Genomic DNA, 26,850 nt, shown 5'->3' with positions numbered 1-26,850 from the left:
ATGACTTTCTTCTCCTTTCATAGATCTGATTTTTTTTTTTTTAAGAGAGACTAAAAAGAAATCCTGGATTTAATATTTAATCCTATTGCAGCTAGTTTGCTGACCTACACATGTTTTTTCTGATCATGCTTCTAGTTCAACTGAGCTCTTCCAGCAGGTGAGTATGTTGAATTAGATGCTTTAAGCCAAATTCAACTATACTGGCTAATTGAGTTTACCAACTTCCATTAATTGTTCCTTTTCTTGCTGGATTCACAGATTCCTGTTAAGCTTTTGTTCTCAATGTCTTTTTGTGGCATTAGCCAATGCATAACAGCTACAAATTTCCTTTTATATGCACAAAATATTTGCATATTGCAAACATTAATAAGTGAAACAAGTTCAGTGGGATAGAAAAAGAGAAAGGAAATGAGATAGAAAATAATTTCTTTTTTTCTTTCTTTAAATGGAGGCTAGGCCAAGGCAGAGTAATTGTTGCCTGCTGGTCTCACAAACTACGCTACAAAAATGTATACACTGATAAAATAGCATTTATTTTAGTCCTATTCAAAATCACACCACACTATGAACAATTACGATATGAATAAAATGGGACCCAAATAGGTTACATTAAAATACTAAATGGAACAGGAATAATTTTGCAAAAGAAAAATTAATCCACTGTATGAACACAAACATTAACCTATTTCCAAGCAAAAGATGTACTGTGAGTGGAGTAAGGAAGGGCAAAGGGCAGTATTGAGACTGGGAAGCAATATAATTGCATTCTATTGCTAGATCTGCTGCTGATTTCTAGAGTGTCTTTGGAAAAGTCAAAGTGCAGAGCTTTTTTAGCTGACACAGCAACCCCTCTCCTCCTTCTTCCTTCCCTTTCTCCCACTTATCTGGAGCCATGTTCATGACTGAAGAAATTTCCCACTGCCTGGCATCCCTACAACTCAGAGATCTGAAAAAGATTATAACCTATTTTGATGAAAAAGAATCAGTTTTTTGATATTTAATAAGTAGCACAAAAATAAACATTTACCATGTCAATTTAGACATTAAAGACATCCATTCTAACAAATTCTATTTTCTAATACAAGCAAAAATCAAGGTATGTTGGAAATTACTCAAATCAAAACATTTTAAACTTCACCTAATTCATCAGTAAAATGAAATCCTATTATTTGCCCTGTTTGTCAATATAAGTTCAGTAACAGAAGTCAAATGCAAATTTTTAAATTTCCACTTTTAAGGCTTCTAGAGGACATGTTGCACTTAAATACTCTGGAGAACTAAAAAGGTACTCAGGGTGCATGAGGACCAGCCACTCACTGTTTATATGCAAAGAGCTTTGCCTTGAAATTCCTATAAAGCTTCTCACGCCAAAAAAAGTCTGTCAAAGTAAATACAAAAATTCAACAGATTGCTTTTTCATGTCTTCCATCATGTTTTACTACTAAATGTGAAGTGTGATCAAATGCCAGAGTTAGCTTTATGATATACAATAATCTTGTATTAAGCTACTCCTGGCATTAAGGAAATAACATTTTAGAGATACACTGGTATGTGATGCTACCTACAGACAAAGCAATTGAAATTTATCAGGAAACCATTTAGTCTATTACAAAAAGAGGGCCTAGTTAAAATGCTTTGATGGCTCCCAGGTACTATAATCTGTGGTATTCATTTGCCATATGGAGTTGTAAAAAGAGCTTATGGGGACACTGCACACACTTGTGTGAAGCTGTCTGAGGGACTGGGGTGCTTTCCACTCTCCCCTGAGTAGTTGCTAAGTGTGTGCTTCCATACACACAGTCAGCCTATCCAGCCAGTGCCAAGGCGCTTTACACCCTGAGGACTCACAGCACTGCACATTCCCCTGCTTCCTCAGGTGAAAACACTGAAAAAGCACTGGGAAAAGAGTGGTCTGACCTTTCAACCTTTCCAGCCTGCAGAAGAGCCAAGCATGTTAGATCTCCACTTGCTCTTACTGAACACAAAAAAGGAGAACATCACCTCAACAATTATACCACATCTGTCTGTCCATAATTCTGAAACTCATTTTCTCTTACCACTTTGAGAATCACAGAGTGATAAATACTGATGAACCCTGCATATTCAAACAATACAAGGAAAGGATACAAGATGTCTCCATTTGAAGTGGCTTTTCCACAAGCATTGGTTGCATTCAAAGGAGCAGACAATGATTCACCATTCCAATGGACAAGTGGCATCCTTCAAGAGTCCATACTGGGACCAGTAACAAAGATGTCTATATTTAACATCATTGTCAGGAACACAGACAGAGGGACTGAGTGCATCCTTGGCCAGTTTGCAAGACAGCACCAAGAGCAGTGGTGCAGGGAAGTGGTGCAGTGGCAAGGGATGTCATCCAGGTGATCCTAAGATAAGCCTGAGGCCCATGGGAACATCAAGAAGGTCAACAGAATGGAGTACAAAGTTCTGCATCTGGGTCAGGGCAATTCCAAACATGGATTCAGGCTGAGATGTGAAGGGGTTGGGAACAGCCCTGAGGAAAAAGGCTTGGGGATACTGGTGATGAAAAACTGAATACAACTTGGCAGTGAGCGCTCACAGCTCAGAAAGCCAAAGGTGTCCTGGGCTGCATCCAAACAAGTGTGGCCAGCAGGGAAAGGGATGGGACTCTGCCCCTCTACGCTGCTCTGGGGTGACCCCACCTGCAGTACTGCATCCAGCTCTGGGGTCCCCAGCAGAACACAGCCATGGACCTGTTAGAGCAGGTGCAGAGGAGGCCACCAAACTGATAAGAGGGCTGGAGCACCTCTCCTATGCAAACACATTGAGAGACCTGGGTGTTCATCTCATCTCTGGAGAAGAGAAGACTCCAGGGCGATTGCTATAAAGCAGCCTTCCATTCCCTAAAGGGAGCCTACAAGAAAGGCAGAGAAAGAACTTTTGCACAGGGAGGTAATGATGGAAGGGTAATGGCTCTAAACTCAAAAAGGGTCAATTTAGATTAGATGGAAGGAAGAAATTCTTCCCTGTGAGAGTGGTGAAGCACTAGAATAGGCTGCCCAGGGAAGTTGTCAATGTCCCATCCCAGCAAGTTTTTTAAGACCAGGTTGTATGGGGCCCTGAGCAACTTGTTTAGTGGAAGGTGTCCCAGCCCATGGCACGGGAAGTTTGGAACTCAATGGCCTTTAAGGTTTCTTTCAACCCAAACCATTCTATGCTATTTTAAAAGCTGACAAGAGTGATCTTTCTGAAACATTTCCTGTATTTGCAGCTAATGTTGCCCTAAATCCTCCAAGAATATTTTTCCCTGAGTATCACACAATGGGCTAGATATTCAGGAACTAAATGTATATGTCTCAGATTTAAATCAGTTATAGATCTTACCCAATGAGCACGAAAAAGCTATTCTCTTGCACATTATGGGACACAGAAGAACCCAACCAAAGCAAAAAATATGTTAGCCAATTGCTAATGGGAGGAAAAAGACTATTTTTTTTCTTTCTGATGCATGTACAAGGTAAAATGCAACTCTAAATGCAAGCATTTTGCCTCTATTGGCATCATTTATAACTGCAACATAAATGAGACCAGTACAAGGACAGTTAATAGCTTTCTTTCTTGCTATTAGCACCACCAGAGTGTATTTTGAGGACACAACTGAAATTAACAGAAACAGTGCAAAATAAGGTAATCTTAGATGGCAGCTTTCCAGACAACTACCTTTTTGCCAGTTCTTCTTTAAGTAGGAAGCCCAAGACAAATGCAAGTAGAGAACAAAAAGTAAACTTTGTTTCTAAGCCAACATATACAGAACAATTTTTAATACTTTATGTGACCCTGATAGGGACAACACTGATTCTAAAAAAAATGATTATTGTACCCTAATAATTAATTCCAGATCTAGTCAACAATGGTTTCTAGAGATTTTAATACAAACATATATTCACTTGGTTTACATTAGACATTCTGCTCAAAATCTATACTTAGATATTCTCAAATACCATAACAATATGTACCAAAACTACAGGGAAAAGTAGATTGGCAGATGTGATTTTAAATCCTGAGTAGCTTCAGAATTAAAATCACAGCTAGCGCAGACTATAATTCAAAGGCCGTAGAATAAATCACAATCTTTTCAAGAAAGTCTCTACCTTAGCACGACAATAATGAGTAAATGAATTTTAGAAAAATCTCCCTCAATTTTGTTAGAGACACTTGTAAGTTGATCTGTAATTGGGGTTAGCCTCAAAAAATAGGGATCATTATCTGAACAGCTTGCAAACTATTTCTGTAAAAGAAAAGTCTGAAAAGGTAAAGTGCTTTCCTCTGACAAATGCAGCAAGGAAATGTTCATATTCCAGCCTCATAAAGAAGTTTGGGGGACCATAAAAAAAAAAAAAGGAGGCTGGATAAATTACAGACAGTCCCTAAGGGATGGAGGAATTTCCTTCTCTAAGGACAGTGGAATACCAGTTTAGTCATCCAATGATTGCAACAAATATGGATTTGGTATATATTCCTTTTTTCCCCCCCTATTAGTCATGGTCCACTAAACACATCACTCACTGCTATGTATGCTGTGCTGCAGAATCTCCTCCCGCCTAACTCAGACCTAATGGCACACATGGCACCTGAGTGCTTCTAATACGTCCCAGAGAGCTAATACAAGCTTTATGGAAGAACATCCTGTCCAAGAGAAAACATTATGTTCTTTCAAGCCAAAAGCTCCACCTTACACATTTCTGTGAATGGTCTCTCGTTTTACTTCAGAATTTTCAGTTCTTCAGACCTTTTGATCTCTTCTCATATTCATGCCATACAGATACACATATTTCTTTTAATGTGAGAAAGTAAGAGTGTCAAGGTACCAATCCAATACACATATTTTTAATAAAGTGAAGACTTGATAGCAAAGTATTTTTCACCCAGTTCTCTCCCTTCCCTCAGATTAAACTGGCTACCTTTGAGCAAACCATTTATGTCAGTACCTCGAAATATCAGTTCTGTCCCAATCACTCATCATCATTCTGCTGTCCCAGTGCTGTGAGAAAACAGCATCAGTGGAGCAGAAAGTCACCTGCCTGCATATGGGCTGTTACATTAATTTTCCAAGAGAGGAAAGGAAGAGGTTTTGGGAAAAAAGCATACTTCCCTTATATCCACTACACAACACATTGGCTTCTAATACATGCGTCTGTTTTCAGGCAGGACACAGCACTGGGTTATGCTTCGGAAGTTTTCATCTATTTAAAGGATAGAGTTGATTTATTTTTCTTTCATCATGGTTCCACAGCCACATTTAGGAAATGTGATTCAGGCTGTCACCTAGAAAATAAATGTGTAGACTGGGTTCTCTGGTGTCTTCTGTATTCCCTCTTAATGTGTGAAATCCTGAAGAGGTTTAACGAGTACTACTCCTTTTTGTTAAGTAGTTCTTGAGAGAACTGTTGTCACCAGCTGCTTCCTATGCAGTGGCAACAGACCCCCATCTGCACTCGGTCCCTGTGGGGACGCTCATCCTGTCTCCATGTTTCTGTCTGGCAGGAAAGAGGGGCACTCATCCTTGGCCTTCCTGCCTGACCTCAGAACAAAGAGCTCTGAGCAGAAGGAAGTGCAGATAAAACTCACCCACATGATCTAATACTCACTCCTAATACACAGCTAACCCCTCCTCTGCACTGTTCTTCCAAAGCAACAGCAAATTTGTTGTAATACTGTTGTAAAATGAGTAAGAGGGGCACAGAGGCAGATGTAACATCTGCAACTCTGCTCTGATCAAAACAGATTAAAATTTATATCACACTGAATTGTTAAAGTTTTGGTTTTTTAAGGTTAGATCTCAAGTAGAACTTTGCCACTGCAGTATTTTCCCTCACATGCGTGGCAGTGGTGAAATCTATGAGTAAGTGAAAATAGTTTCTGGGATTCTATAAAGACAATGCTATTCTCTGTGGCCTAGAACAACTGCTTGGATAGGAATTTAACTAAATTACCTGGATTTTGATTTAATAAATTCTGAACTTGAAATCAGAGGACAAATATTAAAGTAATTCTTACATAATTTCCAAAAAAAGAAAAAGAGAAAGTTCACAACAGTGATACACAGCCAATGAAAATACTCTAGTGTATTTGAGTGTGCAACACAAGATTTATTCTCCTGTGTATAAAAATGTTTCACACATTCAAATAAATGCAGCTGTGTTTATTCCAGAGAGCAGAGTTCCAGATGTATACATACAGAACTCCAGATATACATATGAGCACCTTATTACATTACAATTTTCCATTACATTTTTCTAACACTTAGGATTTTATGTCACAGAGCCCTCTGGAATATGCCCCAGTACTTTCAGCACTTGCCCAAACAATACCTGAAATCCTAAGGGCCACCCAAGTTTGAATGGCTGTGATACCACATCCATGTTTTGCCTGGAATTGAGAGAAGGCTTTCAGATTGTAAGAATATAAGGTACAGGTTCAGTACTTGAATAATACCATTCTTTCAGCAAAGTGGTACAACTGTGAAGTCTTAGACCTTACATAACTTCAACCTATACTAAAAAAAGAGCAACTCCAGAAGAAATTCATATTTTTGCAAACAGGCAATGTCTGCTTGCAGCCACAGTATTGAAGAAATGCCAAAAAAGCTGACAGTGATACACACACAGGAAGGCACTGGACTGAAAATGTCTGCTGATTTTTAAACAAAAAAAATTTCTTCTCTAAGTCAAATTACATTAGGATGGATTTCAGAGCCTCACAGCATTAAGTAGCAGCTCTCATTAATAAAAATGCAAAAGGTATTAAGAGCACAAAGCAATAAGCTTGAAAACATAAACCACACCATTCACTGCCCAGCCTGCTTTTTAGATACCATCAGCATTACTGCACTATTTAAGACACAGACTATAGAATTAGTACTGCCAATGCAAACTGCTGTGTTCTCTAAAGTGCAAACAAGAACCCTAGACAATTTAGATTACAGTTCTATAGATTATTTCACATAATTGTTTGTTTAGCAGATTATATTCTCAATATGAAATGTACAAAGGCAATATACATAGTAAAATGTCATGGAACACAACCTGAAAATCAAAGCCACAAAAGAGTGTAAAATAAACAGAAATACAGGGAAGATTCTCTACTAATGTGCAAAATGGGTTACTTATATTACGAAAATATTATTTTTTTTACCAAATAGCAAAGGACTGCAGCAGGAAAAAACAGTGAAAACACTGTTTTCAAAGACAAAAATGTAAGATCAATTTAGACATTTTGGGTTTTTAGTCCATCAACTTATTTTGAAGATTTCAAATAACTAGATACTAGAGGCATTTATTTTTTTGAAACCATTTGTGAAACCTTTGTGCAAATCACTCTGAAACCTGTAAATAAGTATTTCTCAAAGAATAAAAATGTAAGTGCATTTCACAGTCGTTTTCTGATTTGGTTCATAATTTAGTAAGTCTGTTCTCTGTAAATTATCATATGCTGTATAGCAATTGATTTTTAAAATAAATCAATTTCTCAAATAAAAACCATCTATCTTTATTGACTAATAGCACAGAGACAAGTTGGAAATACTTAAAACATAATTGTTAAGGGATCTGATCCCTGAAAAAAGAATTTTGCTTTCCATAAAATTACTCCTTAATATTTTAACTCCTTCATAGTGCAGACAGTCTAGAAGAATAGTATCAAGAAGCTTCCATGACACTTCCCTTCTGGCCTGAGAACTTCTATATAAGGAATGTACACAAAGGGCACATTTTAGGAGGTTGCTGGCACCTGAAAGTGGCCCCTGAGGTACAGATGTAGCATTGCTACCATGAGAGCTTATAGTTAACAGTTTAAAAATGAGGTGTGGAGGGAGAGAGCCCAGCATTGAACCTTTTCCGGCGCACACACTGAAGCACTGTACTGCTTATGTATCCAGCAGAACCCTCATTCAGCTTGTAAAGTCTAATCCCATACCAGGCATACTTCATGGAAACAGTTTAAAAATAAGTTTTCCCAGTGAATAGCAGGTGGGACTGCCCTGCAAAATCTTTTTTGGCTTGGGGCACAAATCTGCTGAAATACTTCACCCTAAAGAATGATAAAAGAAGAATTGCTTGAAACTTTGGTCTAGTCTGGCTGGTGTCTGGACAGAGCCTGATAACTCTTACATTTTATGAGGGAATCTGCCACACTGTGTGTGTTTACACTGCAGTTGATGAGCAGCTGAAACAGCCACTTTCTGTTCTAGGTGGTCTCCCAAGTTCGAGCATTTTTTCATCCAGAGACAGACTGAAGGGAATCCACTGTACACATTGAGCTGTAATGGGATTTGCAAGCACCTAAAAAATGAAAATACCTTATGCTTGCTGCAACTGAAACTCCAGACCCTTTACTAGCAGATGACTGGATTGCTGACAAGATTTCAAAGAGCTGGTGATAATGAAGTCAGGCATAAGCAACCTGCACACCCTGGAGGAGTCAGTAAAGCAAAGTGAGAGGGAATTTGACAATTAGATTGTGTTAGAAAGCACTATAGTACAATGCAAACAAACTAAGTGATTACTGACAAGTCAGCAGTGAGATTATCTGAAATAGTCCGAATTTATATTAATCCACCTATGCACATTTCTCCCTCATATAGACTCAAAATACCTTGGCAGGACTATTAGCTGTTCAAGTGAGGTATAATTTAATCCTGATTTAGCATTTCTACAAGATGAATTAAAAGGGCATGAATATGCAAAACTGAAATTGTGTTAATTAAACACCCTCTATATTATGTGCTGGTTTTGACTGGTGTAGAATTAATTTTCCCTACAACACCTAGCACACAGAATAAGACAATGGACTTAGAAAATGTGATAAATACTAAAATAGTTTTCCTAATGCCTGAAATATGACACAATATTATATTTTGATCCAAAGTTCAGGTCTTTCCTGACAGAGTGGGACAAATACACTAAGGACACATCCTACAGAAAATATAAACACTGAATATAAAGAACATTGGTATCGAGTGCTACTACTACAACGTAGTGGCACAGGGTACTGCTTTTTCTGGATTTCACCTGTAAGCCACTGGAAAAGAGAAACTCCTCCAAAGGTTAACTTAAAGCATCCAGACTGGGCTTCTCTCCTTAGACAACCCTCAGGCTGACTCCATACTGGGTTCACTCTTGTAAGAATAGGAAGCTTTCTCTTCTTCCTATTTATAAACAGCATTTCCTAGTCCCCACTGTACCTGTTTTTTATTGAATTCTAGCAGCTCACTGACTCTTTCCCAAACTGTCTCATCTGTGCCCCCAAATCCACATCAAGTGCATTTTAATGCCTTATTCATACAGAACTGAGAAGGATCATGTTCATGAATACCATTATGAATGCTAATACTCCAACAACTACAAGGAAAGTCCACTGCTTGTCTTCCCTACTGATCCCTTCCACAAAGGATAACTGATCTTTTGCACTCAGCCACCTGTGCACAAAACAATTCATGGAAGCACAGAAGCCAGACAACATCAATGACTTCGTAAGGCTGTGCTTACTCTTTCAGTATTTCTCTACAATATCCTGTCCAGTGCCTGCAATGTCTGTTTCAATGTAGAAAAAAACTACACCAGCAAAAAATACAAATTCAGACATGAAATATCCTTAACCTGTGACACTCTGATAATAATCTGCAACGAGCACCAGAGAAGTGGAGGGTCCTGGGCTGCAAGGCACTACAATGTTAGCAGTAAAAGTAAGTTTATGTTACTATGACAAGAGGGATCCAAATTCCAGTGTTACATCTAATCTGCAACATAACAAACTGAATATCTCCATGTCCTTCTGTGCTAAATTTTAGTCTCTTGAGCATTTCTTATTTTCAACCATCATACAGTTACTCTCCACTGAGATGCACAAAAAGTTGAAAAGGCTTCCAAACAAGAAAATATTCTCAGAAATAGATATGTGAAACCAATGTGGGTATCATCTATTTTAGAGAAGTAAATTAGCATTTGTTCTATGTGATTAAACAATCCTTTATTGATCAGACAAAATTATGCTTTTCAAAAAGAATGAATGTATCAGTATAGCTCACCAACTCTGTATGAACCATACACTGTGCTGCTGCTAAACACTATTTATTCCTTTAACACATGACCACGGAATGCTGGCGTTGGATGGCACCTCTGGAGATCACCTTGTCCAACCCTCTTGCTCAAGCAGAGCCACCCATAGCTCGTGGCCTAGGGCCACGTCCAGATGGCTTTTTAATATCTCCAAGATTAGAGTCTGAAAGACTTCACAACCTCCCTGGCAACCTGTGCCAGCACTCAGTCACCCTCACATTAAAAAAAGGATTTTTTGGGGTTCAGAGGGAACCTCTTCTTCTTCACCATGTGCCCATTGCCTCTGCTCCTTTGGATGAAGGCCTTGCTCTGCTACAAAAGTTTTGTTTCTACTGCCAAAGTTTACCACTCATTTTATTTCCTATCTGATTTGTATGACAAAAATAGATATTCTAATATACTTGTACTACCTGGCAGCATCATCAGACAGTTATCAACACACAGAGCAAACTATCACTTCACTGTATGACATGTAAAATCTCCTCAGTTAGTCACCAAGGTTTTGTTTGAGCCACAAGCCTGTACTACCCTACATCACAATGGCATTTAATTTTTATTAACTAATGAATACTATTTTAAAATAAAGTGTTTCCACTCAGGCAGCTAGTAACATTATGCCTCTTTCTTCCCTAATTTTAAGGCAAAATGCCTACTGTGGGTTTTGTGTTCTTCTATATAAATTTGCATGCAAATAGGAGCTGTGAATTAGGTAATGAAGTAGGCCCTGGCATTATTTTTGTCATTTCCAGCAAATCCCAATGGCAGACAGCACATTTAAGGCAACTTTTTATCTGAAGTACAAGTTTGGCTGGCATCAAGGCTGCAGACTGCCATGAAAAATGCAAAGTAAAGAATACAACCAGCAAAGGGCAAAGTCAGAGGGCTCTAGATGAACTTCTAGCTGGAGATATCCACTCCCATGAATCCCCTGGTGCCAACAGAACCACACTGAAGGAAGTGTCTTGAGGTTCTTGAGTTTAGATGGGAGGCTCCATGCAATGAGAGAGAGGAGGGGCCCAGCTGTGCAAGCCCCCTGGCACCGTAGCACTGAAGCAAACACTGCTGATCTGCCAACTGTGAAGTCTGTCCAGTTGCTAAACTGATTTAAACAAGTTTGGTACATCTTAGTGCTTGTACACAGAAGTACACGAGGAGAATTTGAATGTTTATAATGTCACGCTTGGCTAAAGGCATCTTCTCACTGCCTGACTGTCAATAACCTCAGCACCTCTACAGCACTTTGGGGCAAGAAACCCCCAGAGGGCAGATAGGCTAAGTTCCATGCAAATGTGAGGAAAAAGAGAGGGAGACATCTATCTCTTTAAATGTCCAAGGAAGAGTGGCAGTAGAAGGAAAAAACAGCTTAGGGCTAAGAAAACATAAAGAACTTAAAGCTTGGCAGACAATTACATCATGAACTATGCACAGTGACTTTGATGGGCAAAAACAAATAACATACTGAAAATACTTCCCTTTTCATCATTTATTTAGGAAAAAAAAGTAATATCAAGAAAACAGTTGGGCAGTTATTAAACAGACCCAAAAGAACAATGAGAATGCCTTTTTTTAAAAAAAAAAAGAGTGGTTGAATGGGGACAAATAAGGTGAAAAGTCAGTTTCTTCCCTTCAGATGAGGGAAAATTAGGTCAGACAAAACTCTAGAAAATGTGCTTGAGGAGGCTTATGAGCTGCCAGAAGAATTGGCATTAGCTTCATGATTAATTGGAAGTCAAATTATTCAAAGTCTTACTTAAAAGTACTTGAAATTAAACAAACTTAAAGATCTTGGGACTCATTTTCCTTACACTTTGAGTACAATTGTAGAGGGGCTGACATCATGCACATAATCATCAAAACAATTCCTGTTCTACCTATTTAGCTGATGAAAGAGAACAGTTAAAGCAACTTAGAATGATAATGAAATTCCTGGCAAAAATGAATGGAACATATGTTAAAATGTGGAGTACTACAAACTAAATGGTAAAGACAACAATATCAAAATTAAGCGGTAATTCTGACATGTTTTTATGTATCATAACTAAAATATGATTGCAACATTTAAAACAAGAACAAGATCATGTTTAAAGCACAAAAGCAGAGACTGAAAGATGCCCTTAATTGTTTAGAGTAATTTTAGTTTGGTTTTTTGGGGGTTTTTTGTGAAGTGAATTTTACTACCAGAATTTCAGAAAGAAATATCATATGTGAATGAATACTACATTCACATAGAACTACAAAGAACAGGAACTCATCAATCCAAAACAGTTTTAGAATGTATTTCAATAGTGTATTTTAGAATATCACATACTGGTTTTTAAGAGAAGAAGTTGAATATTGAACTGATTTTTCAACAAAAAGTTAGAGGGTGGGCCATTTTGGAAATGAATTATTAAAAGTATTCAGCAAGAAATGTTATTTCAAAATTCTCTCATACCAACTGTAATGAACTAATAAATGTTTATGAATATTAATAGAAAACACTGGGGAACCTTTTTTTTAAATCTATCATCTACCTTTCCTGTGGCACCTAAATCACTAGAACACAGACATCTTGTCTTGATTAATGACATATCCACTATGGGAACCCATTTTTAAGCCTTGGTTGCACTCCATTGGATGCCTGAGACATCTCAGAACCCTCACTAATGAAGCAATGTATGTAATATAGTATGATATGTTGAATCATTTCAGTAGCAGTGGACAACTTTTCTGAAGAAAAAAAAAAAAAAAAGGTATCAGGAAATCAATAAGAAATTTATAATCGTCACAGAATTTTACCCAGGGTAGAAAAGTAAAAATACCAGTTAGAATCAGGCAAGTTAGAAATAACAGGACTAAAAGTCCTGAGGCCTGAAAGGGCCCTATATGCCATTTCTCAAGTAAATAGCAAAGGAAACATTTATAGTTTGCAGAAAAGTGCAAAACAACCATCCCGAGCCTTGCTGTGATGGAGTTAACTTCTTCATAGTTACTAATATGGTGCTGTGCTTTGAATTTGGGATCCAAACCAGTGTTTTGGCTTTCTCTGAACAGTGCCAAGGCTTTCTCTGTTTCTCACACCTCCACCACACCTGCAAGCAGGCTGGGGCTGCCCAAGAGGCTGGGAGGGACACAGCCAGGACAGCCGACCCCAACTGATGACATCACGCTCAGCAATAAAATAGAGAGGGGTGGAATTTTGGTAGGTGAGCCATACCTCATTGGGGAGCTGACTGGGAAACAGTCCAAACACAGGAGTTGATGCATGATTACATTTGTATCACCTGTTTTCTTTTCTTTCTCTTTTCTTCCTCTTCTCCTTTACTTATGTAGCAATTTTTATCCTGGCCCATGAGTCTTCCTGCTTTTGTCCTTCCTTTCCTTTTCCCTCACCCTCCTGCAGGATGTGTGGTGCTTCGCTGTCTGTCAGGATTAACCCACAACAACAGCATAGTTTTGTAATGGAGAGGTGTCCTTCTAAAAAGTCATTTTGTAGCATGAGTCAACCTGGTTTGCTGCCAGAATGATTTGACATTTAAAAGAGTTTATACCAAAATGTGCCCGTGTGCCATGTCTCGGATGACAAGACCTGGCTGCCTGCCCATTCACATCTGTTCCCAATATGTACCCCCAGAAAGCAGTTAAAATCCTATAACCACAGCCTCAATATTTATTTATTTTTCACAGCAAACAACAAGCTTTTTCATTAACTGAGCAGTGACTTTAGATCAAATGTGTTCAGATCTAATGAGTTCCTGTCATGCAGGAACAAGCATAACCCTTGACAGATGAATTCATATAAGAATTTGTAGACCTTAGTAAAGAAGAGGGAGGTAGAAAGAATAGATAAAAGGAAAATATAAACAAGTATTAAGACAGTTTGCATTTTGGCTTTTACCTCCAGCTGCATATTTAGTTTCAGAAGGATTAGAAAGCATAAACAAAGTGTCCAGGCATAATGAGTTCTCAGTTATGAAAGTAGATTAATTTTAAAAAAGTAGAAAGTAATCATAGCCATCTCCACCTCTAGGACAGCAGATTTCTGAAGACAGGTTAAAAAACAAGGATGAAATTTGGACCCAAGTTAGACCTGCTCTGAATTACATTTTTTCTACATGCTGACTATCAACATCTTCCATCTATGTTCTTTCCAAAAGGACTGACTCTTGCAAGTGATGAGTACTTCCCACTTCAGTTTAAATCTGTTACTTATTCATGCATTTAGATGTCTAATTTTAGACTTGTGTGGTTAGCAAATATCAGCCTTGGACCATATTAAAAATAGCATCAGGATTTCTTTGTTCTGCTTTGAATTCTCAATGGAAACAAAAGAATGCTTTTCAGTTTTTAAGCCTCAGACTTTTAAAAACACTCTGAGGTGTATGGAAGTCAAGGGTGCTTGTTTTTAGGGCATTGCTCATCTTCTCCATTCTCCCTCTCCCACTCTTCACTCCACTTGAAGGCACGCTCCCAGTTCCTGCTTTGTTCTCTGGAGAACTGAGGTGTGATAATTCACCATCCTGCATTACTACAGAGTAGCAACGGATTTAATTTAATTACATACCTGATGACCAGCCCAAACCTTTCGTCCACACACAAGGTGTGTTTTTTACAAACATGTATCTTCTCTAACAAAGCAAAACATATATTTTAGAACAAATAAAAGCAAAATTCTAAGTAAATGAACAAGCCTATAGACAAGGACCCCACACAAGTGACAAGTGTGAGTCACCTGTCTTAAATGCACTGGGAACATGTCTTGCTCTTAGTTAATGAGAGTGGTACTAGATCCTACAGGTTCCCACCTTCACCTCTCTCTTAGGAAGCTGCAAGTGGTGGCTCTGCGATACAGATATTACACAGAATATTTGTTATACTCAACCTAGTTGATTAACAGCAATATCACACACAAAATCAGGGTTACAAAGACATATAACTTCCCCAGGAGATCTAGAGACTCTCTGCTGAGCAAAAGCCCAAAAACTCTCAAAGTCCTAAAGAAAGGGATTCATTTGGTTTAAGATCACATCTGTCCTAAAGCAGGAGTTCACTGATACAACCCTCTACTAGCACAGTGCAAAACTACTTCTACCAAACAGAAAAGAAAGAAAGAAACCAAAAGCATAAACAAACCACTAACTAATGTCTCAAAAGCACCAAAACTGTGAGAAGTTCATCACTTGTTCTTTAAAATTTTATAAAATTTTCTTGAGCAGTTGATGTTCTCCAAATTTTCATTTAATATTTATACAGAGATAGAGATACAAAGACACACATGTTTGACAATAAAGTATTCAGTTAGGAGTAGTGTTTAATCTTACTAAATCATTCTAAATCCAGGACTAAGCAAGATAGTTCAGGCGTGTTCTGCTTTTTAACCTATAAAACAAGAAATTCTTCTGAAATTTCTCTTTTTTTCAACGCTAATTTATTGGGGGGGGGTTAATTGGGAATTATTGGAAAACAGTCTCTTAAGTCATCTTTTGTTTTGTTTTATCAGTTGTCCAGGTCCCCTAAACAGTCAAGAAAATGCTTCAATTTTCCCTCATGCATCTTTAATAAAAAGAGTTTTGTTTTGAAAAATACTACTTGCCTTGGTGCATCAAGTGTTCTTCTCTGACATGGATATATTTGCAGTCTGAGTAAAAACCTTCATTCTCTCTAATTTTAAACTTTGGATTTTTCTATAATAATCAGTATCATGCCTAGATTTGAAGTATACACATTTTGCTATTTGCAATTTCAGGAATATTTTCTAAGCCTCATCTCTAAGCTCCAGCAGTTGCATACTAGAAAAATCAGGCAGAGGCATGGAACAAGGTGTGCATTGTGGATTGTACTGAAGCATTGCCTATGACCATGGCTCATCTGGCTGCTGGGTTAACAGGTCACTGGCATGGAGCCACCAAATTTCAGAGAACAGCCTCTTATGGTATTTTGATATTTCCCTTTCTGGATTTGTCCCAACAGGGAAGTGCTGGAGCATATGAAAACTGGGAGTGGAGCTGGGAAGCTAACCAAACTATTTCAAACCTCAAATGTTTAGGTTAGATGTTTATGTGGTCTTAACAGACTCACCCATCCCTAAATATTAAAGCATCAGGAATGATAATTTAAAAATACAGGAATGATACAACAGTGCCTGCCACTGTTAAGAGCATTTCACATTTCTTGCAATCAGTTCTGCACCACTGAGCACACTATGTGAGTACTTTGGGCATAGTTATAGAAATAGGATTTTGTCTTTTCCTAACTCTTTCTAAGCTTGGTATTGTTCATTGCCTGGATATGCTATCCATTTGCTGTGCTTGCTCCAGAGCTGCTGGAGGAGCAAGCTAAATAGGATCTGCTAAGTAGTCAGGTATCAATGCTGAGGGGTGAAAAAAAGCCAAAACAAAAACAAAATAAAACAAACAAACCCAGCCCTATATTCCTGCAGAGAACATGGTAGTATCCCATGCATGGTTCAGACCTCACTTGAGACAAAAAGACACAAATAGTTCTGTGCAAGATCCTGGATTTGGGTGTATGGGATTCATGGCTATAAAAAGACAGTAATCATTTCTCTACAGAGGGAGAGATCTTGCAGTGCTTGAAAGGGTCCTTATCACTGCAAAGCACATTTACCATGGGGCTTTTAGGGCCGTAACTGTTATCATTATAGTGCAAGAGTTCTATTGTCAGTACATTGCAAGGGTTCCATATTGCCAGAGTTTCATATCTCCTTATTGTTTCTTGTATGCACTAGAAGAAATTCTAGGCACTGACTCTTCCTTGTCCTCACAGCAGCCAACTGAGTCCAGTTCCCACCAATCCACTCCTTTATAACACTCTTCTTATGGGCTACAGGCGTGGCCTGTTAACATCAGGTCTGCTCCTAATCTTTAGTAATTGGTTCAGCTGCAACTCCTTAGGGGATAAGATTACATTCTGTACCTCTTTCATTTACCCATACTGTATCCCCCTACACATAACTACATCCTTTGATTTCAGGGGGGTTTTAACCTCAGCGCTGAACAAGACAAAGCACTGAAAGACTCAAGGGTCTGTTAGCTGAAACAGATCAAACTGTGTTTTTCTTTAATTTTACTTACAGTTCACAGTGATGGCCTCTTCGTTCACCAGTTTATTGTCCTTTTTTTGTGCTGGGCACAGGTGCCGGGGCAGCCTCTGTGAGGGGAGCCAGGGCTGCCCCACAGCCGGCTCCAATGGACACTACAGGACACGGCTGAGCCCCACAGCCCAGATGGAGACCGCTGGAAAACACACCTAAACTCGGGGCATAACCCTGCCCGGGAGAGATAAATGGGGGCGAGGAAGGTGCTAGAAACAGCCCCCGAAGGCGGAGGAGGAGCTGCTCCAGGCACCGGACCAGAGACTCCTCTGCAGCCGGGAGGGACCGAGCTCCCCTTTCTCATTTATCTCACTCCTCCGTTTGCTGCTCTCTCCTCACGGCTCTCTGAACAGGCCCGTGGGTGCTTTACACACCACACCCTGCATGTGCACGCCTGGTGGCGCAATCAGAAAATGAGAGAGGAGGAAAAGAGCTGACAAACCTCCAGTGTCAGCTGTGGGTGATGGCTCTGGGCGAGGGACGCCCTGAAGGACCTCAAGTGCAGAGCTGCCATGGCTGCCGCTGCCAGCGGGCCTGCACAGCCCAGCCCTACACCCTAAAGGGGCCCAGAAGGATTTAAATGTATAATTCCTTTCGCTCTGTTTTACCACGAGCATTTTAAACTGCATTAAGAAGCTTATACTAATGTTTTGAATCATTACGCTATCAGACTTTCAGTTTGACTGGCCACTGAGGGCAGACCTGAAAGCATTCAATAATGTTTCAATATTTAAGTGCATGATGATGAACAAACAAACGTGTTTTATCAATAAAGTATGGCCATGAACTGTGCAAAACAAATCTGGGATGACAAAGCTCAAGCTAATCTCATCAGCCCAGCAGCCTGCTATGTAAGATTTCTTAATGTCTTTGGTCTCATCTCTGACATTCTGCAAAAGTGATGTAAAATCCTTCACTGTGCAATTTTGAAAAATCTGGGATGGGCTTCATAGCAAGGTGTGTGAGCTCCTTGGAGGGCTGTAACTCAGCATCCAGCTTGGAGAGGGAGTTTGACCTTGGTTTGCCTTCTTCAGTCCCAGCACCTTGAAGATTTACTGCTCATATCGTAACTGATCCTAAAGGGTCATTTTGGAGGACAATTATTTTAGAAAAGATAACTCAAGAAACATATGAATGAATTTAGAAGAAAATGACCCACCTAACATTAACATAAAACACATAAAACATTACAAGTTTTCAGCCTAGGACAGTGTATCCTTTCAAATTTAAGCCAACCTAGGGAAAAGGAGAAAAACAGACTATTCAGATAAGATGGCAGGTGTCTTCAGACGTATTGACAGATGTCAAATAAAGGTTTAGTGGGAATGACACTGACATTCACCAAAGACAAATATGGGTGCCATACAGTGGAAGAGCTAATGACTTGTGTTTAATGTTGTTTTTTTTTTTTTTTTAAATCCTCCTTCTACAAACCACTCTTCTTTCATTAAAATTAGAGACCACTTTGACCAGACAGCCTTTTACACCACCAGTTACTTACTTCAGAAATTGAAGGAAGCTCCTAGTAAAGGACAACAATGGTGTAAAAGTAAATGAGGAGCAAAGCTTTTTTGTTTCTTGATTTTCCATGCACTTAAAAAGGCAAATTTGCTGGAGTGGCTTTGTTTACAAGCGTAGATTGAACCACTTGACCAAGAAAATTGATGATTAAGTATTTGCAGAAACATTTAGAAGTTAACATGTTCTGTTTTGAAACCTTCTTTATAAACTATTGTGTTTCTGTTTTTCAATCCAGGAAGTGCCAGAATTTCTTTTGAACATATTCTATATTCCCAAACAAAATTTTCATGAGTTAATAGCTTAAAACTGAAGACAATATTTTATTTATTTAGTTTTCCCCATAAAACTTGAAATAAAGTCCTATTCAGGTATTCAAACCAGAAACTATTAACAAAAAATAATATCACCTTGTAAATAAAATACCCACAAGAACTGCAAGAGGGGAAATTGATGGAAACTAGGGAGAAGGGAAGATACCTAATCTAACAGCCTTGGTGCAAAAGCAACACTGGTTTCAAAGCAATGATTTTGATATAGCTCTATGGATGACTGGCCTTTGTGGAAGTTTTTGAGAATATAGGAATATGAATGCTATGCTGCAGAATTTAAACCTCAGTAAATAACAGCAAGAACCTTCAGCTGTTTATCAAAGCTCTTTGATCTGTAAATCACACAAACAAATTTTACTATAAATTTTATTTTCTACTTCTTGAGCCTTCTCCACAAAAATAATGATACTAGAAATTCATATGCCAGTAGGAGTTCAAGTATATTGAAAAAGAAACACAGAATAATTAGCTATGAAAATATACTTTAAATGTTATCTCTCCACAGTAACCCACATGACTACAAATAAACAAATAATCTCTAATTATCTACATGGAATTTGTTGTGTCATCCACAATCAGGAATGATTAAATGTGCTCCTTTCTTTCTGCATTGTTTATTCTGCATTAGATATTTTATCGATGCAGCATGTCTTACCTGAAAGGCTACCCTGCTGTATAGCCTTGGCTTTAACATTGTAGAAAATTAACTGTCTCTAGAAAGATATATATTTTTTGTTATGCTTCCTTCAGTAGAGACAAAATTTCTTGATTTCTGGTTTAACACATTTTCTTACTAATTTATGTACATGTGAAACTGAGTGACTGGTGAGTAAAGAGAAGATAAATCCTCCCAGCTACAATTCTAAAAATAGATTTTGCTTACAGCAGATATCCATAGTGGAATCATCAACTTCTGTGTGTGCCATTTGATCCAATAGGAAATAATGTGAGTATACAAAACAGAGTTGAATGTTAGCAACAGTACATAGTTTTTAGGTGGCAATCAAGAATAATGCCTACACATACTGCGCAAGGAATAATGAAGGAGCTCAGTTAATCACATGAAATTGTAGCAGAAGGAGCCATTATCTTTGTTGTCCAAAACCAGCAGGTTTTAAGAAAAAATTTAATGGATGAGGCTTGGTCTTATTCCAAAAACAAAAGGGTCTGGAAACAAAAAGCTTGAGACAAAGGACTTTAACAAAGATTGCATAAAACTATTTGCATGTGTGCATCACTAAATTTTCCCAACAGAAGGATAAGTAAAGTCTCTTTGGTCCTCCTGATATACTAGTCCTTCACAGGAGAAACTAGAAATGCAAAGCAATGAGAAAAAAAAAAAAAAAAAAAACGAGATGCACATTGAAAATTATCCAGTGTCTAAAGAGGAAAATATTGAGGACTAAATATATTATTTACAAACAAAACCTTTTAAACTGTCCTAATCTTTGTATGTGGATGTTGATCTTTGCTGTAGGGATTACACCCATTTTACTGCTCCACGTAACATTGTTTTGGTACAGAATCTTTGTGGACTTGGAGTATCCTTTACTAAGACTGATAGAAGTCATCTTTCTCTTAGGAAACAATGGGATGAAGGAGATAACAGTAGACATTTCAGAGGCATGGTTCTTCCAGAAAGTAGATGTATGAACAGTGGAACAGAGTTAATTCTTTATGTCTTTAAAAGCTCAGCTAAGAAAAACCAAACCGCTTCACAGATGCTCGACTGTGCCTCTGCTAAACCACAAGCAGTTGCCAGTAGAAAGTATATGCCTGAGGAAAAAAAGCATTTCAAGCTTTATGGAAGGTAAGCTACTGTGAGAGATTCACAATTCTTTTGGGACTCAGCTTTGAAAACAAAGCTCATAATGTCAATATAGAAAAGCCCTATTGCTTTTAAACTGTATTTGAAAACACTGTAAGGGAAGGAGCTCTTTGTTTTGTTTTCATATGTAACAGTGGGATTTTTCAAGCATCTGTTTATGACTTTTACAGTCTGAGCATGGCTGGAAACAAAAGTAAGCACAAGTAATCAATGAACAATATTATTTTCTTTATTCCATTCTTTTATGTCTACCTTTCTCTTTAGGAAAACTGGTCATATTTCATACTCTAGAGGATAGGTTATATAAAAATTTGTCCTATATAGGAAGCAAGCATCCTCTGAGAATATAATTTCTTCCTGGCTAGCCAAACAATATTTTTATGCCTTCATATAGTTAAAAAATCTGTTTGACATTTCTGATTTAATACTAGAAAAGCACAAGCCAATTTAAAATATATAAAATCAATTATTACAGCTGAGTTCTCTTACCATGGCCATGTTCTCAATCAGTAGAATTACATGAGAGTTGTAACAAACTTCAATTCTACTACACAAAGGATATTCCATTTCAGAGACCCTGTCTACTAGTCCTCTGGAAGTAAAGCTTATTGTTCTCACAGCATGATTAATAGAAATAAAATAAAACACTACCAACAGCAAAACAAAACAAAAGAAACAAAGAAAAAGATAACTGAATTAGGTTTTTGAGTAGTAATTTGCAATTATCATTTTGTTATGTTTGCATATCAGGTTACAGAACATAAATATGTTTTCAACGTAATCCTTTTTGGTATGATGCCATTGGTGTTCTTTCCTAGTTAATTTATGCAACAAAAGTTATGTGCTTTGTGTAGCAGGACATCACAAATGAAGAATTATCATCTCATTATTTCAATTCCAACCCATTTAGAGATTTTTACCTCAGACTGTGATTTTCCACAGTCCCAGTAGCCCCCAAGTATTTTCTCAACCTCTTAAAATATGGAACAGAGAGGTACACAAGTGCAAGAGTTGTCTGTATGGTCACACAAATGGAAATGATGGCTGTGTAGTGAGACAATATTGATAAAGTAATGCTTTTTCTTCCATAAGTCTTTGTTTCCCTTTAGAAGATGAAGGATAGCACACCATACACCCTGCTCTGTTTGCAGGTGCTCACGTTTTGTGATATTTATCAGAATATACAGTCTAGCTTCCCAGCAGCAGGTGAGGAAATCAGTTTTCTGAAAACCTCTGCCAAAGGCTTAACATGTGTTGAGTGTTTCCAGCTCTTGAGATCTCTTCTGGCATGTGATCGGAGTCTGGTTAGATCTGGAGGCAGCTTTGCAACAACCTATTTCAAAATCCACCCCTTTCTTCTCCCACAAACTGCCTGTCACACTCATTCACATCTGAGATGGATGATGACCAAATTTGGAGCCAGCACCACTGGAAGAAGTCATCAGAACTCCCCCATATCTTTACTTCTGAGCCCACATTTCTTCAGGAAATGAGGCACACAAGCAGTTGGGAGAAGCTTTTCTCTCTCCTTTGCCACTCCTTTTTATTTTAGGAATTAAGTAGGTCTTGAGTTCTTCCTTTAATGTGCAGCCTGCCTCTAAGCTGAGAGCTTCTGGACTGGTTCATCCCAGCCTACAGTAAGAGGTTTCATAGAGGGTTGCTTCTTTGATCCAAAGCCTTATAGAATGTCTTCCAAAAATACAAGAAGTTAGACAGAGGGTTGGTCTGAGAGCTCACATAAGAGGTTCAGGCTGGCTAACCAGAAGGTTGACAAAGAAAATATAAATTTAGGAGAACAGTAGTTATTGAGGCAACTAGGATATAAAACAAGGCATAAAGAAACACACCAACAAGGCAAATTTTACCAGTGACATATAAAAAAGACAAAAGCAGTGAGGAGGGGGACATTCATTGAAAGACTCCCTCTTGTCATTCTCTGCTGTATGTTCTTGACTTTATCAGCCCAGAACGTGGACACACCTTGGAGAACTGAGTCACTTACAGAAGTCACCAATTCCCTGCAAGATCTCTCAGGCTGACAGAAAGAACATCTAGAAAATGAAGCTTTCAGTTTTCAGGATGTTGGAACAAATATGGGAATCCCAGTACGCAACAGGGCAAGCCCAGGAGTAGAGCTCTGCTCTCAGAAACATAATATTTGAGAGACAGAAGTCACTAAAAAAACCACAAGTACAGTATAATCTTTATTTTTAAAAATCTGGGTCAACTATCAGATCCCCTCTGATTTATGGCGTTGAGCCTTCGGATTGCTGAAGCATACACTGTTGAGTGATTCACTGTTGTACTCTTTCTCTGCACGTCAAAGGAAGCTGCTGCATAAATACTTGCATAACTTATTCTACCGGACAACTGAAGTCATAAAATATCTACCATAGAAGGCAGATACACAACCATAAAGTGTTCCAAAAAGCTATGAAATAAGTATAGCTTTAGAACTCTGTATATATATATATGGCTCCAAATATATTAAATACTTCATCTTCAATGAAGTAAATGTCTTTTTACTTTTCCATTTAAGATTTTTTTTAAAGAAAGACATTTTTTCTTTAAATGTTTCTAATTTTTCTTTTAAAAATTTCTGTTTTCTAGAGAATAAAAAATAAATTTCTTCCTAGGAGTATTTAACTTGGGACATGAGAATAGGAGGCGCAAACACAATGATTAATTTTGCATCTTACTAGCCTTGCTTATTTGCAACATACCTTGTTAATGAGAAGGGACTAAGTGGGACTTAATAGGTGTTTAAAAATAGGTGTGAAAAGTAAAATTAAGTCACCTAGTAAACATTGAGAGGGATCTTAAACATTAAATACAGGAAGTACTGGTTTTATTTCTGCTCCTCATATGAGAGAGAATAAGTTGTTTCTGTTTTATCCTTAGTCTCCACAGCCCTCTTTTGACACAGTGTCCTGATACATTAGGGAAGGTACTCCAATAAGTGTGCTAGATTTTCTGTTTGTGATTGCTTATCTCTCCACCTTGTCCTTCTCTTGTTACTTTCTTATTGGTTGCACAGAATCTTCTACAGAAAGGGCTTTTAGTGTTCTCTTCCTTTTGTTTTCCACAAAGAGAATCTGCAGTTTCTTTCATACCCTTGAAGGGAGGCAAGGTAGCAAACATATTGGTGTCAGCCCTAAAATGGTCTGAATGCAGATTTAAAGCTGCCAAACTGACAGGAGACACAATAGCACTTTGCGATTTCTCTAGTGGCAAAACTAGCTCCAGATATATTCAGTTTGCTGCACTCCCAGTTTTGCTGATTCAGCTCTCGGCAAAGGAGACTCTAAGCAGATCAATGAGCCCAGCAAAAAGTGAGACTAGGAAAAGTCTGTACCTGTGTATTTCAAAGGCCGTGAAGCATTCAGGGAAAAAAAAGTCTTGGATGTAGACAGGACCTCAGCTTGAAAATCCAATTCTTAACACATTATATAATGATCTCTAGTCCTCAAACTCATTGATCAGTCAAGGACAATGCGTGAGATGTGTCAAATATGTCATTTCTCAAAAGAAACTCAGACAGCAGAAACAACAGAAGCTTACTAGAACAACGTCCACGTGGATGGGAATAGTACAAGATAGACAAGGCCATATGACAAATGAATAAGCAAGATAAACAATGTTTTACGTTATTTGAATTGGGGGTAAGCTGCACTGTGACAAACAGAAAAGGCATCTATTTAATATTCACAGAGGAGAAGTTGATTGAAGAAGCAAATCTAGAGAGGCAGAAGATGAGTGGAACAATTTAACCAAGGGTTCTACAAAATAGAGCTTCACAATAATTTAACTGAATTTATCTTCATGACACCTTTGTAAAGGAATATTCTCGTTTCACTGATGAAGGACCAAACCACAGAGGAAACACATGGCTGAGCTAACTACCAAACTCATATCATACATTCCTTCAAAGCTAAACTGGAAAATACATTTTGTATGTATTTCAGAAAGTAAATAATACAAAAGGGAATGAAAAGGAAGGAAAGAGATACAATGCAGAGTGTTACTGAACAGAAGTGTGATTTTCACTAATCTCCCAATATATTTAAAACTTACTGACAGTGTTGCTTTTTGCACACACATCCAACAAGAACACTAATTTAAATATCCTTCTCTATTGCAAATTCAGCACTGTGTCAGATAAAAATCCTTGAGTTCCTTGTCTTTGTATACAATTTGATGCTGTAACCTGGCTGAGAGCAGGGAATTTGGGAGATCTGGTCTTTGAGGTGTTACTGATCCTCACTTTCTGTGGAGCAGATTCAGTGCAGGAAGACATATTTACCTACAGCATTCATGATTATGCAAATTGGCTTGAATGCACAACCAGACTTGGTTAGCTTAGCATGCAAATTATCCCTTAGGGATAGAAGAGACTTGCCTACCAGAGAATAAATCCCACACTTGCCTGGAATCAGAATGCTGCCAAAAGAAAAAAATCCCACTAAGAACTAAAATCTCTGTGGCCTTCCTCAGATATGACACATATTCAGTCTATTCCAGCCACAAACACACATCATTATTATCTGGTTGAGGGACTGCATCAAGGATTGCTTTTGTCCAAAATTTGAAGGCAAAATTGGTTAAGTATTCATTAATGCTTCCAGGAATGCAGTGAGTTACCTTAGCAATTTCCTTCTCACAATGATGCAGACAATATCCCATGCAATGCCTCTAAGAAGAAATCATGGCTGTCATTTCAAAGTTAACATCTTAGACTATTAAATCCCTAATTTGGTTTATTATTTTAAAGACTTACCTTGTAGTCATTTAGGCAGGCCTTGGAGAGTACTGGGAACCATTCCAATTAGAAATGAAATTAGAATCTAAGTCTGTAAGAGAAATCTCAGTGCATTTCCCGATCAGCAGACATACCCCGTTCCAGTTCTTCTCCCATAGTCCAAAAGATCCAGGAAGGGAAAGGATCTGAGCATATCCTGTGATGCTTACTGTATCTCTGTATTCCAAAAACGGCTGACTTCCAATAAGTTGTAGATTCAACAATAAATGCTCTTGACCAAAAATAGTTTGGTGTTCAATTACCAAATGCATTTTCCTATATTGAGGGTTCAGTTTTGCTGAATGCCCTGAACAAGATGAATAGAAAAGTGATGGTTTCCTGTTGATTGCTGCAAACCGATTCAGGATAGTTAAAAACTGGCTGCAAGGAGTTGCAGAGTTGTACTGAGTGGTTGGGAAATAAAAAGGCAAGTGGAATTCAGTGTTGATAAATGCAATCTGCTGCACATGAAAGAAGTGTTTCTAAATAAAGATGATGGGTTTAAAATTAGTATTATGATTAGTGTAGCCATGTCTTGAATACCAGTCAAAGTTGCTATTTGGAAGCACATAATGGATAGTAGAAATAAAAAGTTTGGTGAAGAATGTATGATTTGGACAAGTTTTAACCAAAATAAGATTAGGTCTCTTCAGCCTTGAAAATAGATAGCTAATAATTAAATTAAATTTACTTATGTAAAATTTCTGCTGTCCCAGAAAATGCTTCCATCCCGTGATCAGTGAACAATGCTGAATCCTTCAGATTCTCCAAAGCAGTTAAGCATGAAATGGATGGTATGCTCATGAGGCACAATTATTTCATTAAACTAAGACTAAGAGATGTCCCAACATAATATTAGCTGATATAAAATATGACAGGGTGAACAGACTTCCAAGTTCTCCTCACCAGTGTGTACTTACACAACCATATATACTGTCTCAGTCACATAGGGAATGAATGTCCTTCCAAACTCTGTGTCCCAGTGTTAACTCAATTGTCTTCACTGGCATTTCTTGTTATGCCATTGGTTTCTAGGAAAGCTAATTTTTCCATTTTAACTCCCACCATTATCCTCATTGCCAAGTTCTTAAAATTTTACCTGTTTGAGTTCCATATTTTAGCACAGTAACAAGCACATTTGCAAAGGTTAGTTTGGTTCCAAATGTTAAATAACGAATGGTTAT

The 26,850-nt window shown here is 38.0% G+C and overlaps 1 long non-coding RNA gene across 1 annotated transcript in view; it reads right to left on the bottom strand.

Annotated features, from left to right (window-relative positions):
• Positions 1–26,069, bottom strand: part of LOC141725358 (uncharacterized) — a 108,689-nt gene extending 82,620 nt beyond the window's left edge. Inside the window, exon 1 of the long non-coding RNA XR_012577228.1 lies at positions 25,646–26,069. This is a non-coding gene — a long non-coding RNA (uncharacterized LOC141725358). The remainder of the gene's footprint in view (positions 1–25,645) is intronic.
• Between the last annotated feature and the right edge of the window lie 781 nt (positions 26,070–26,850).

This window comes from Zonotrichia albicollis, chromosome 1 (genome assembly GCF_047830755.1).
Source record: "Zonotrichia albicollis isolate bZonAlb1 chromosome 1, bZonAlb1.hap1, whole genome shotgun sequence".
NCBI classification, from domain to species: Eukaryota; Metazoa; Chordata; class Aves; order Passeriformes; family Passerellidae; genus Zonotrichia; species Zonotrichia albicollis.
Note: the sequence above shows the minus strand (reverse complement) of the source record. Positions and strands in the feature narration are given on the sequence as shown.